The following is a 14,836-nucleotide window of genomic DNA, read 5'->3' on the forward strand; positions in this document are numbered from 1 at the left end:
TTATTTATTTATTTACTGATTGTTATTTAATTTCTTTTTTCTTATTTTTTTTGCTTTCCCTATGACAGCAGCTTGTAAATCTTACCTAGCATAAAATTTAGAGGACTTCTTGCTGCTTGTTTCATTTATTTCTCTATTTTTTTCCACTATTCGTTGCTAACCGCCCTCCCTTCCCTTTTCAATTGGTGTTAAGTTTCGTCAGTTCACTTCGCGCGGTGAGATTTACGGAGACTTACGGAGTTGCGTAAATCTGCGTAAAGTTCGTTACGCAGCTTTACGCCAGTTTTACATGCTCTTTAAGGCACGCAAAGGTAGATTTACGCTGTCGGACGTAAAGCTTGCGTTAATGCAGCTTAAAGTTGAAAAGATTTACGTTCCTTTACGCGCCACGTAAAGTTTGCGCAAAGTTATATTTTACTAAACCAAATGTAAAGTTGCTGAAAAGCTAGCATGAATGTGTCTAGTCACATTTACGCTTATTTACGTTTTATGTAAAGGTTGTATCAAGCCATACTTTTCGCAAAATCGTAAAACTAGCGCAAATATGGTATATTCCTTTCTAACGAGGAATGCGTCGCAGCTAGTCGTGATCAATCCGTTTCTTCCTGTTATCAATTTCCTCTCGGAAAAATGGGGCCCGAAAAAAATGGGTAAATCCAGGGCTAGGATGACTGATAGAAAATGGTACCTGACATAAACGTTTTTATTTCTCAATAATTCAACCAATATATTCCCTTTTGTCTCTTTGCCCCATTTTCCATGGTGTCCCTATCATCTTTGCACATCGTAATAAGCCTTACGATGTTTCCAGAAAGCTGCCCTCGATAAATATTCATCGCAATGTCCACACAATAGTCTAGTTTGTCTTCGCAAGCGGGAAGCAGCGTACGACTGCATGAGAGCGTGACTGTTGATCGTGACATGACAAAAGCCTAGCTCTAGCCAATCACGCACAAGCTGATGGAAAAAAGCCAATCAGAAACGTCTCTTATGCCGGAAACTTTCGGCGGTACACTTTTTCGGTGATTTCTGTCGGCGTGATTAAAGAGATCTTAACGTGATATTTACATAGTTGGGCGTCCTTTTCGATCTGCTAACCGTTGCATTTGACTGTGTCGCTGTGTGAGGGTTTAATTGTTTGCTTCGTGACCTGACTCCTGACCTTTTCCATCGGCAAAATGGACGACAAGTATGTTGTGCTGCTTGAAAAAGTTATTACTGAAAATATGCGCCTGACAGAAACAATGGAAGGATACAATAATGAGCAGCGAAAGATGCTTCAGGAACTGGCATTCAAAAGGGCGACCAGCTCTATTCAGGGACTGAAAGAGCAAGCAGAAAAAGATCTAGGAAGATCCCAATCCCGCAACAGTGTCTTATAAGTATATTCTATCGGTATGTTTTCGATGGCTTGTTATAAGCAAAACGAAAAGAAAATGCATGCCAAGTGAGCAAGGTTTTTAAGTCTTACTTCCGTAAATCGTGATAACAAGTTAAGCTTATTTGCTTTGCTCCGCTAATCATTCAGTAACCTTAAGTTTATATTGATTTTTTTTCCTCTGCATTCAATCGTTCTACGTTGTTTTGGTGTCGAAGAAACGTTAAATCGTCGTTTAAATTCAAATATCGTGTCAGCATTGTAAACAAGGTAGGCAGGGAAAAAACGAGAGGCCCTGGTAATGACTCTTTGTGGAAAGGTAGGGGATTACACGTATAATACTTTTTTTACAGTCGAACCTCTATTAAGGGGCCACTTACAGGGTTACCACGGTCAGGGAAAAGTCAGGGAAAATTAGAGTTTATTCAAGGTCAGGGAGAAGTCAGGGAGTTTTGTACCAGGTAAGGGAGTTTCTAAATCCCTCAGCAAAGTCAGGGAAAAGTCAGGAAGTTTTATCTTAAGGTTGCTGCAAATTATTTTATTACGTTTTTTATAGACAAGGCAATTTTGTTGTAAAAATCATCTGAGCCATCCTTGTTTTTGTTAATTCATGGCCAGAATAGTCATCTTGCAGGGCCAGTGAAAATTGCTTTACAGACAGGGAAAAGTCAGGGTTTTTTCTTTTGTTCGGGTGGGAACAAAAACATCTCTGACTGATCCCTGACACATGTAGTTTGGCTTTGTTTTGGAAAAGGCAATGACAAATACTGCGGGTCCAAAATAGAAAGTGACCCATGAAGTTTATTATTGTCTTCACATGATTCCATATTGCCTAAAGCAGGTTTTGTACTTAAATAAATTGACGTTTCTACTAATTAAGCCTCTGGATGACTTGCCAATTTCTGATGAACCCCTATTAAGTGGCCACCTCCCATTTCCCCTTAACAGCCATTATACTTGTGTTTGACTCATATGCAAAGAATGTTTAGAAAGAAAATGCTCTCACTCGCTTTCCTGACGTGCTTCATTGAACTCAAAAACTGAACAGATTTTCCTGTTTTTCATACCATCATTTTGTTTCACTGGAAAAGTTGAAAATTTACATGGACATGTCAATTGTAATTTACAGTATGTAAATCTTGATTTACATTCTTTGTAAATTACAATTTACATGTTAGGGTTTTGTAAAATAAAATTACAGGAAATTTACAGCTTTTAGTACAGCATGTAAATGTTCTGTAAATAGTAATTTACATTGTCTTTGTCGACAATGATCATTTGAAGAACATGTAAAAACTTGTAAAATATTTTACGCACTTTTACAGTATCTGGCTTTGTAAAAAACATGTAAATTGCTTTGCTAAACCATGTGAGGAACGTGTAAATAATTCAAGCGAATGCTGTAAAAAGTCTGGAAATGTTATGTTTGTAACCCTGTAAAAACCATGTAAATGAAAAAAGGGGGCCTGTAAGAAACATGTAAAAAGCATGTAAATGAAAAAGGGGGGGCTGTAAGAAACATGTAAAAAGCATGTAAATGAAAAAAGGGGGCCTGTAAGAAACATGTAAAAAGCATGTAAATGAAAAAGGGGGGCCTGTAAGAAACATGTAAAAAGCATGTAAATGAAAAAAGGGGGCCTGTAACAAACATGTAAAAACAATGTAAATGAAAGAAAGGGAGCCTGTAAGAAACACGTAAAAACCATGTAAATGGAAAACCTAGAAGTTGCACGGGTGCGACACCGCACTAACGAAGCTGTCTTCTTGTGAACTTTCCGCGCATCCACAACGACAAAATAAAACTAGAATTGTTACTGCACATGCAGGCGTCCCAAGCTTACGTCTCTAGAAAAGAGAAAAATTAATTCTCGGACACGTACGTATTTATTCATGAAGGACCATGAAAGCGTCACGTGTTGTGTGAGTTCAAGACGGAAAGAGCCCTGGTGACCGAGTTTGAACTGACGCGGAGTTAGGTTAGGCAGGGAACCATAAGGAACACCCAACGACCGTTTCCTCTCGAATGCTTTTCAATGCTGTTTTAGGCTATCTGGTGTACTTTCAAAGCTCTGTAGGTTAATTTTAGGTTGCGCAAAAAAAAATTTATCTGTTCGGTTATTCTAGAGGAGCTTGAGTATTCTCGAACTTATTAGGGCTTTTTTGTCCATTTCCCGAAAACGTTAGGTCTTACCGCCTTTCCGAAAATGATAGCTGACTTCTTTTCGGTACGCAAAATGACATTTTTAACAATCCGAAAACAACAAACATTAAACTTCTCATATCGCGAAAGTTCGAGGTCACAGTTGTGCCCCTGAACCGCTGAGAATGAACGAAACATCATCGATTTAGAGCGTTAAATATTCCGAAACATGCACATTCTACAAGTAAGATTAATACAACTAAATCTGTCCTTGCATGTTCACTGTTTCTTTGTTTTTTGTTTTGTTTTGTTTTGTTTTGTTTTGGTGATTTCTACCGTTTTGTACTTTCATTGCCATCACTGTTATCCCAGTCCCTTTATAAGAGCATACCAGCCTTGTGATTGCCCGATCTCCAACAAGCAGGAATCAGCGGTCTTCATGTTAGGTACCAGGTTCTCTCGGTTCTCCCGCCATGTTTGGCAGTTCGTTGGAACTTGCATCGAACTCGAGCTCTGTTTTAGCGGGCCAAAATCCACTCTACCTTCGCTTCGTCACCGTGCACGGTTTCAAGGCAAAGTTTACCGTTACCCAGAAGTTGAAGATAGCGATTACAGGCGACAAAAACAACAGGTAAGCAAGTTTTACATAAATTGAACGAGCAGAGTAAAGTAACGTCAAGATACGTATACATTTCGTTTTGCCTTTGGTTGTGAATGTGTCATTATCAAGGAGAAGTTACATTGCTTGTGGAATCGACTTTGGTGATGTTTACCTGCCGTACATAAAGAGCTTTATTGTCTGTTATTATCTGTTCTCGATAACTGAGCATGAGCATGCGACATTTGTTATTGGCTTATATGCACCTCATGATTCTTTCTGATGCATGCTCTTGTAAGGTTATGTTGCCCTCTGATGTGAATGCTAGTAAGCTAAAATGTAATGTGCCATCTTCAGCAGAGAAATTTCTCTTATGCTAGAGTAAGTATTCTGAAGTTACTCAAGTGTCTACAGTTGTACCTACATGCAAGTTACAATATGCTGTTATACACAACTGTACATGGACATTGCACCCACTGGTGCTGATACTGTAGTAAGTTAAATGTTGTGGTATTTTCTTTCACAAAAAAAACACTATGATACTTTATGAAGAGGTATACATGTACCTCAAACTGTCGTGAAAACTACACAGGACTTGAAAAAAGGAAGAGTAACTTGCCCAGGCAGGAAAATCTACTTGTCTTGGATGACACAGTATAGTCAATCGATTATTTCATAACAATCAATAGAAATTAGTCAATGATATCAGAAATCAATAAAAGGATTCGTCATGAGTCATCGATTGTGATCAAATTTTCAATAAGCATTATCAATTTTGCTGATACTAGCTTATCTTTTAAGCAACATTTAATAAGAAAGAAATGAACAAAAGATTTAAAGTGAAATATGTAATCATGAATACAACTGCATAAAAACATAACATTGTATCTCGTAAACAGAATATTTTGCTGGCATACATGTATCAGGGACTATGTTTTGGGGGTTTTTGGTAGTGCCTTTGAAATCTACATAAAAAAAGTTACAATCAAACACTGTGTTGAGGGACAATTTTTCTACAGTTTAGGTGAACTAACAAAGAGAGACCAACTTTCAATTGATTCTCTAATGACTGATAAATTTGGTAAAATCAAACTGATAACTTGAAACTTTTCTAGCATGTGAGTACGAATTTCTTTCAATTGATTGATAGCACTGATAACGCTTACATTAATTTCAATTTATTGATTTATATCAATTTATGGATCAATTTCAATCGATTACCTTACCCTGGGATGACCAGAGAGCACTTTAGAGCCCTGTCACAGCTGTACATTGTACTTGTATGAAATTGGGCTCATACCAAATACATGTAGGTTTCATGTGTCATGCATCTGTTCATGCATCTGTAGCAGGGCAGGAAAAAAAAATGTAAGTCACTTGCCCAGTGGGCCAGTCAATTTCAGTTTTCACTTGCCCCACTTAAATATTAGTTGCCAGTGTGGTGGCCAGTAAGGAAATCAGAGGACAAATGCGAATGAAGTACACTCAGATTCCAAACTAATTCTTGCTTTCAACCTAATAATTAACTAATCTTTAGGTGTTAAGTTTTGAAATGGAATGACTGGAAATTATCATTTATCAAGCTGGCATTTTTAGTCAGACTCACAAGACTACTGACGCTACATTGTAATTTCACTTGCCCACTGGGCCACTGAACTTCTATTTTCGCTTGCCCAAGAGCAAAATTTACTTGGCTGAGGAAATCAGACCTGGGTTTTTTCCTGCCTTGAGTAGATCACAGATAACATCAAAATGTGGAAAAAACAAAAAATAGTCACATAAGCCATTACTAGAGTGTGTCACAGAATCTGTGAATTTTTCAGGTGTGTGTCACTGATGTTTTTACCACATTTTGATGTCTTCTGTGATCTATTACTGAACAGATGCACAACAACATAGAATCTGTCTGCTTCATAATACATAACAAAGAAACAAAAACAAACTTTTATGACATCATCTGTACCTTTGTCCACCAATAGAGCATAAGTGCATGTAAGAAACAATCAAATTGTGCCTGCAAATAACTTGACTTATTATTTAAACATTGTTTGATAGGAGTTTGATTTATTGTCCATGATTATTACAATGTAGGAGACAGTGAACATTGAATAGTTACTGCCATGGATTTTGAGTTTAGTTCTTCTACATCCTCTGACATTCAGTGCCTTCCAATCAGAGATGCAAATTTTTTGTCACACAGTAGCTACAGATGTAGATGTATGATCTGTTTGATTGATGAATATTCAGGGCTCAAAATAATGGCCGGTCAACGGGCAATGTCTGGCCAGAATGGTGACTTGACCGGCCAAAAACCACTCACCGGTCATGTTGACCAGTCATGTCATGTTGAGACGGTCACGTTGTTCATTCTTGAATAAACAATCAAATCCCCAACTGTAAATCTGAGAGTTTTTATCTCTTTTTTATCATGACCTCTAATGAAAACATACACCAATGCATACATGTATCTGTTCGAATGGCTAAAGACCATTCGCTTGCTGTTTGTCATGCGTTCAAGATCGATAGGAATGCCATTCGAGCGACTGGGGTTAAATCTGTTCAGAAAAATATTAAGCCAATCTTTAAACGGTCTAGCAGTGACTGGAACAAACAAACTATATTTGTGGGTTTAATTTAGCTCACATTACGTGTACTTGATTTTTTCGTAAATATCTTGACCAGTCAGAAATGAGACATGACCGAGCTAAAATTACTTTGGCCGGTTAACATGACCGGCTACAGTCCGATTTCAAATGTCACAGTATAAATTGGAATGATAAGAAACAAAATAATAACTCCAGTGTAAAATTCGCTGATTGATATCATACACAGAATTTGCTGATTCATACTCAGACATAACTTATCTTATTTAACGAAATGTTTTATGTTACTTGTAGGATGAAGTAAAATTGAGAGTGGTCAATACATGTATACTCCTTGGCATTGATGCTTGATCAGGAAAAAATCAGCCACTGAGAAGTCTACAGTACCTATGACTCTATAAGGGGTCCGAGGTCCATTTCTTGAAGGCCCTGGAAACTTTTTGGGCCCATAAAGCCATCTTTAATTGAGCTGTGTCTAAAAACTAAGAGCTGTATATGCTTGAAACTTTTTTTTTGTGAAGGAAACCTCTGTTCATATTGAGAATAAGTGAATAAAACAGCTCTGTAAACATAAGATTTCAGATTTTGGTATGGCTTTCTGGGTGCGAAAACTTTTTGGGACCTTCGAGAAATGGGCCCTTGGTGCATTACAGTCTAACATGGTGACCTTCAACACTTTCTGGCATAAATTCAACCACTTTAAACATTATTTTCAATGCTTTGAAGTATCACCTACACTGTACCTGTGTTAGTGAATTAGCATTAAATTTGAATATCTTAGATTGCTAGGTTGATACTTATTGTTCAATACAGCAGCTATAAGATTTCATCATAAAAAGCAACGGCTATGTTTACATACATGTAGTACCAGAACAATAATTTATTAACTTATGATGTGTTATGGGAACTATGGTACTAGATAGGCCTTTCAATTTCAACAGGTCCCTATGAATTTTTTTTTTTACAGTACAGTTTTTTTTATCACAAAAAGAAAAAGTAAAATTTTGAATATTGTTTACAGTGAATGTTTTGTCAGGGGTCCAAAATGTTTGTCCTGTTTGGATTCTGTACAGTTTTGGAAAAAGAAGGAAACTGTGACTTTGTAAACATAGCCTAAAAGATGTCAGAAGCCTTGTTTTGTGTTATGCAATGTAGTATTCCTTTGGCATGAATGTTTTTATGATGAATTTAAAATGTCAATCTCTATCTTGTGGTAAATGTTTTTTCTCCCTATTTTCTGTTATTTCAAAAGAACAATTCACTCTATGAAAAAAGTTGATCAATATTTCACACTTACATTGCAGTAATTTTCATAATAAGGTAAAGGTAAAGTCTGCATATGAGCCACGTGGCCCAACAGACTGGAGCTTATCCCGCTTTCTGTAGCAGGAAGCGACTAGGACTATTTCTACTTCCCCTGGATGAGATGCCAGTCCATTGCAGGGTTACCCCACCATTAAATTCGCTGGTACCCACTTATACACCTGGGTGGAGAGGTACTGAGAGTAATGTGTGTTGCCCAGCAACACAACAGAATGTACCTGCCTAGGGCTTGAACCCAGACCGCTCGATCAGGAGTTGAGCTCACTACATGTAACTACGAGGCCATCGTGCCTCCCACATTTTTCATAATAATTATTAAGGCTAATTTAATCCTACATTAATTACTTAGTAAGGAAAAAAGTTTATTCATTCATTTTATGACAAAGGTATTATCATTATGTTACATTTGACTTTGTGAATTTAGTATATATTTAAGACAGGTATCCATTTGCAAACAATTTTAATTTAGTAATACGCCTAAATTGCAAAATTTTCACTCGTTGTAGCTGACAACAGTATAGTTCTTAATCATTTTACTATTTATGAATTAAATAGAGTTGAATATGACATGGTTTTGCACAATCTTGAAAAGGTCTTGAATTTTAGTAGTCTTCTTGAACAGTGCTTGAATTCGGTTAAAGGAGCTCAGTCATGGTATTTTAAAATATTTTGGCCATGCACAAAATTACATTTAAGTCGTCTTGTTATGGATAGAAAGAAAAGAAAACATGTTTTATTTGTTGCAATGTGTACATTGTAAACCTTATTCATGGCATATAAAAACTATTTGAATTTTACTGAGTTTGTTCTGATTGCAATAAATTTCTGATTCTGTATAAATTTGCATGTTTTCTACTATTATAATTAAGGTCAACAGATTTGATTACAATAAAACAGTACATTCCATGTATTTTTCTTCAAGTTATTATTTACAAGTTATTTATCGTACAGGGTTTCTGCCTCCCTTTTTCAATTTACATGTTATTTACAGGCTCCCTTTTTACATTTCCAGGTTATTTCCAGGCTCCCTTTTTTAATTTACATGTTATTTACAGGCTCCCTTTTTCAATTTACAGGTTATTTGCAGGCTCCCTTTTTCAATTTACAGGTTATTTACAGGCTCCCTTTTTCAATTTCCAGGTTATTTCCAGGCTCCCTTTTTCGATTTACGTGTTATTTGCAGGTTCTCTTTTTCAATTTACAGGTTATTTACAGGCTCCCCTTTTCAATTTCCATGTTATTTGCAGGTTCCCTTTTTCGATTTCCATGTTATTTACAGGCTCTCTTTTTCCATTTACATGCTATTTACAGGCTCCCTTTTTCGATTTGCAAGTTATTTACAGGCTCCCTTTTTCGATTTACATGTTATTTACAGGCTCCCTTTTTCGATTTCCATGTTATTTGCAGGCTCTCTTTTTCCATTTACATGTTATTTACAGGCTCCCTGTTTCGATTTACATGTTATTTACAGGCTCCCTTTTTCGATTTACATGTTATTTACAGGCTCCCTTTTTCCATTTACATGTTATGTACAGGCTCCCTTTTACGAGTTACATGTTATTTACAGGCTCCCTGTCTCGATTTACATGTTCTTTATGGGCTCCTTTTTTGATTTCCATGTTATTTACAGACTCCCTTTTTCGATTTACACGTTATTTACAGGCTCCCTTTTTCGATTTACATGTTATTTACAGGCTCCTGTTTTCATTTTCCATGTTATTTACAGCCTCCCTTTTTTATTTACATGTTGTTTACAGCCTCCCCTTTTTATTTACATGTTATTTACAGTATTATGGCAGCCTCCCTGTATTAAATTTACATGTTATTTACGGGTTTCCAGGTTGAATCACAAGAAATTTACAGGCTATTTACAGTATTTGCAGGCACAGTTTACATGTTATTTACATGATCTTAGCCCTTTGCTTTGAAACATTTACAGTGTTTTCTTCATCATTTACATGTTTCACTTGAAATATTTACATGTTTTTTACATGAAACCTCCAAAACATGTAAAAGGGGAAAAATCATGTAAATTAATCTTTACAGTCTCTTTTTGATTATTTACATGTTAATTACATGTTATTTACATACTCTGTAAATTTTCAACTTTTCCAGTGTTTAGATCAAACTGAAATATCCACATCGACTGGTTAATTGAAGAATTTAGTCAGACAATAAATTATTATCTCATTTACCCTTGGTAGGTACGAAGTGAATGAAACAAACTTGGCGCTATGTGCTATGTGTATTTATTATTTTATTCTTATTTTTGTACTTATCCATGAACAGTTTATATCTGACACAATAATGATGCAATGTCAGTGTTCATGTTGTAACGGCTTGCTCTAAGGAAACACCTGACTAGAACTCTAACTAAATTGTTAGAGCGCCTAGTATTTGCAATTGCAGGGATTTGTATAGGAAAGAATCCCATTTGAGACCCAAAGTTTTATCTTTGTGGCACAATAATTACATTGTTTAGAAAACAATTATGGCTAAGCTTACTGCATGTATAGGCTGATATTTTATCTTTATCATTAAACTTTTTTAGCTTGCAAGGTGATGCCAATGAGGAAGCCACCAAAAGGGTTATTGAAGCAATGGTGGCTGATCATGGTGGATCTGATGTGCCCTAATGGTCTGCCTCAATCCAAGAGCGAGGGAGAACAAGGGTGAATATGGAGGCAAGACAGCCTCACACGATGTCATCAACGTAATGTCGGCCCACTGGAGGTCTGCACTGGGCAATAAGATCTGAGGATGCAGTTCATACTCCCAGCACTCCGCTTCTGAAAGCCGCGACTACATCCACTCGGCATCAAACAGCAGCAACTGTACACCACAGTGCCTGTCCAACAAGAGCAACTCTTCCTTCCCGGACCCATCCTTCTTCTACAAGTGCCAGTCCCACAACAATTTCAAATTTTATAATAAGACTGTTTTAAAGTGATTCTAGAACAATGTTATCAATTTTTCTATGGACACAATTTTAAAATGATTTCAGGGCAAGGTTTCCATTTTTTTTAATAGCAATATTTGAACAAGGTTTTCAATTTTCCAATTTCTCTGTTAACGATGTTTTCAAGTGACATTGAAGCAAAATGTTTAATTGTTCGCTATGTCTAGATGTTCACACATTTTCACCAATGATGTCAACAAAGTTTCAATTATTCAAGGTTATCATTTTTGCAATGATATACATGTAGAACAAGGTTTTCATGCTCAGTGGCATTAGCATTTTTCAAATGATTAAAGAACAAGGCTTTCAATCATTTTAAACTTATTGCTGTCACAGTTATGTTAAATTGCTTATGAGAGAAAATCTTTTTTGAGAAATATAAAAGATTGTGAACACAGCAGTTTGATTGATTAATTGACCCCATACCCTAAATATGGACCTTTAGTTAGCTTTAAAAGTGAGCAATCAATTTATCAGCTTTGCTTTTAAATTATATAATAAAGCTGATTGTTTATTTTTTGTGCTTGTGGGATTTGAATTCCCACATAATACACAATATGTGAGAAGTTCATACCGCTGCTTTACATAAAAGAATAAACTTGACTTTACGTCAAGTGTAAACTCGGCTTAAAGCCGCCTTTACTGTACGTTTACACGTATACGTAAAGCTGTATAAAGTCGACTTTACGCTCAGCGTAAATTTGGCTTGAAGATGCATATACTCTATATTTACACGTATCGTAAACCTGGCGTAAATCTCCACTTTTCACCAGCTTTACGCCGTGCTTAAAGGCTCTTTAAAGAAGTCTCATTACACCAGCTTCACGCTGAAGAGTAAAGACAGCGCAAAGTTTGCCTTTACATGATGTAAATATGGCGTAAAGCTGTGTAAAGCAGAACTTTATAGAAGCTTTACGCTAACATTACGCCAACTTAAATTTCTCTTTTCATGCTGTGCGATTTGCTAGCAAGCGTCGTCTATTATCGTTCATCGAGCGGTCCTGAGATGTATTGAACGGGGCGTCATTTAGCCCCGTAATAGTAGACCGTTTGCACTGTGGCGATAATGTTGTGCTTGCTTTAGACAGCAAAGAGCCTTAGCCACATCAATTTAGGGCTTAGACGTGCAATGGACTAGACATTTCTAGCTGTTGGCGTTATTTGCTCTGAACTTTGATGGGGCTAAAGACTGTTGAAGTCCGGATGTGCCATTTCCTCGTTCGATAAAATTCAAGTACATCCGGGACATTGCTATTTGCGAGCAAAACATGGCCACGAGCAGAATGAAGAACACGAGGTCAAGCGCTGATCGTGAGTAGAATTTCCTTGTTTTATCAATTTTAGGCGTTCTCGGCTTAGCCAACTATCAGAACTGTTTGTGACTCGCTAGAGCGGAAGAAATTTATTTGTCTGGCGTCCGGGCGATAATTGACGTAGCGACAACATGCTGAGTGTTCGCTAACTCATAATTATGGCTTGGTTTGTTTGAAGTTCAATTGATTCTCAATGTAGGAAGCACTTGTTCAGTCCATTTAGGACGATGGCGGTTCTATAAAGCTATAGATCAGCTCTCCGCCTCGGTTTTAATATATGTGTACGTTCGTGTTGATTTAGACTCCAATTTCATGTTAAAAGCAGTCTTAATTTAATTGTACAATTCATGATACACCGAAAAGACGGTGAAATTAGTCTTCCTGGCCTCAAAAGACACAGGAGAGTTATTTCCTTTTATTTGAGCTGCGATAAGCCTTGTGGAAAGCTAGCTCTGGGACAGCATTGTATCAAGATTATCAGCGACAAGTCAAATTCTGTGGCTACGTTTTTGCGAGTCCAGAGAGATATTGAAATTAAATGTTACGTGAGCGCTACGTTTTCGCTGAAATATAGAAGTAAATATCCGATTCCACTGCTTACCATACTCTTGTCGCCGTGATTGACTAATTAAACCCACAGTAAAGACATAGTAAGTTCATTTTGGTGAAGTCGCAGAGGCTAAGCCTGTCTAAATTAGTGCCGCGAATCAAAAGATCAATTTAATCTCTAATTTAGCTTTGTTTGGCTCGTTAGACTCATTTGCAGCGACTTCAACAGCTTGTACGTATACAGGCATGTTATGGCCTCATTTAAGAGTACACGAGGCAGATATTTCTCTCAGTACCACATAGCCTTATTTATGTACAGTATCTGCCCGATTTTCCAAAAACATGCCCGCTATTTTGGTACAAAGTCTTGACACGGTTTTCATAAATCCAATCACGTATATACATAATTTCAAAAATTAATAAACAAATGAGCAAGTAAATTTGTTCTACCTCCCAAATCAAATATGTTTTTTGATTTGAGGTGAACGCGTCACGTATCATGGGTCAAAACTCACTACAGTCTGTCTTATTTCATAACAAGACATTTTGCTAGAATCATCGCGGCTGAAATTTGCCAAATTTTAAGAATATTTTAAAAGTAAACCTGAAGCTGAGATTTTAAAAAGAATACAATTGACAGAATTTTATGTTGAAAATTTGTGAATAGAATGAGAAATATATCGTTTAAACTTAACCATGTAAAATTCTTCCGCTTTCTCTTATAGTAACAAACTAGCCAGAAACAACAAATACAGCACTACAAATGAATATATGGAAGATCATATATTTGAACTGCGGATAAAGATATGAAGACATGATTGATCATCGCAGTTATGCACACAACTTAAGCAATTGTGAAATTAAAGCCTGAAAAAATCTCAGGCCTGAACAGGGTTCGAACTCATGACCCCTGCGATACCGGTGCAGTGCTCTACCAACTGAGCTATTAAGCCATCTGGGAGCTGGTTAGTATGTGAGTTTGTAATGTACCCGTAGATGATGAAGAATACAAATGAATATATGAAAGATCATATATTTGAACTGCGAAGAAAGATATGAAGACATGAATGATCATCGCAGTTATGCACAGAACTTAAGGAGTTGTGAAAACTACAGCACTAGCCGTATGTTCGATTCTAATAACATTTTTGCAAGAATTTCTATGTGTGATATAGGTAAAGGTAAAGGTAAAATCTTTATTTAGACACGGTATTTCCTTCAGGACTATACAATATTTAATTTAAATAAATCTAACTACCTAACTAATTTAATATTGTAAATAACTACTAGAATAAGAGAAATGATAAAAACCTGCTTTACAAGGAAGCCGTGTATAAAAACAAAATAAAATTTATATAAGACCACTGTCAAAATCATAGTTCTTCAACTTAGATTTAAATTGATTAACGGAGAGCGATTGTCTAATATTCAAGGGTAGACTATTCCATAGTACAACTCCGCTGTAAGAAAGACTTCTTTTAGAGTAATTAGTGTGGGGCTGTGGGATAGCAAGCGTACCATCACTATCTCTTAGCTTATAAGTCAAAGTATCGGAACGGAAGACAAAGCGTGAACAAAGATATTCCGGAACCATATTATTTACAATCTTGTACGTCATTATTGATTTATTAACAAGGCGTTGACGGTCCAGTTTAACCCAGTTGACCATCCTCAACAATTCATCAGTATTACGATCGTAATTTGAAAAAGTTATGACGCGTGCTTCCTGATTTTGTAATTTTTGTAACTTTTGAGAAAAAGTTTTAGAACAGGATCCCCGCACCGAACTGCAGTAATCGAGATGAGGTTGGACTAATGAATTGTAAACGGAAAGTAAAGTCTTATATGGGACCGAATACCTAATACGTTTAATGGCGCTAATGCCAGAAGCAATCTTTTTGGCAAGCTCATTGATATGACACTCCCAAGTAAGATTTTCATCAATGTGTACACCTAAGGATTTAACAGTCGAG

The 14,836-nt window shown here is 36.6% G+C and overlaps 2 long non-coding RNA genes across 2 annotated transcripts in view; both read left to right on the top strand.

Moving 5' to 3' along the window:
* Positions 1 to 14,836, top strand: part of LOC110062668 (uncharacterized) — a 142,109-nt gene that overhangs the window by 29,593 nt on the left and 97,680 nt on the right. The gene's annotated exons all lie outside the window — the stretch shown is intronic.
* LOC149114989 (uncharacterized) lies at positions 3,797 to 8,952 on the top strand. The gene is made up of 2 exons (XR_016205974.1): positions 3,797 to 4,149; positions 7,014 to 8,952. It is a non-coding gene; the product is annotated as an uncharacterized LOC149114989 (long non-coding RNA).

Source organism: Orbicella faveolata, unplaced genomic scaffold (genome assembly GCF_042242905.1).
Source record: "Orbicella faveolata isolate gen_17 unplaced genomic scaffold, um_ofav_v1 contig_13, whole genome shotgun sequence".
Classification (NCBI taxonomy): domain Eukaryota; kingdom Metazoa; phylum Cnidaria; class Anthozoa; order Scleractinia; family Merulinidae; genus Orbicella; species Orbicella faveolata.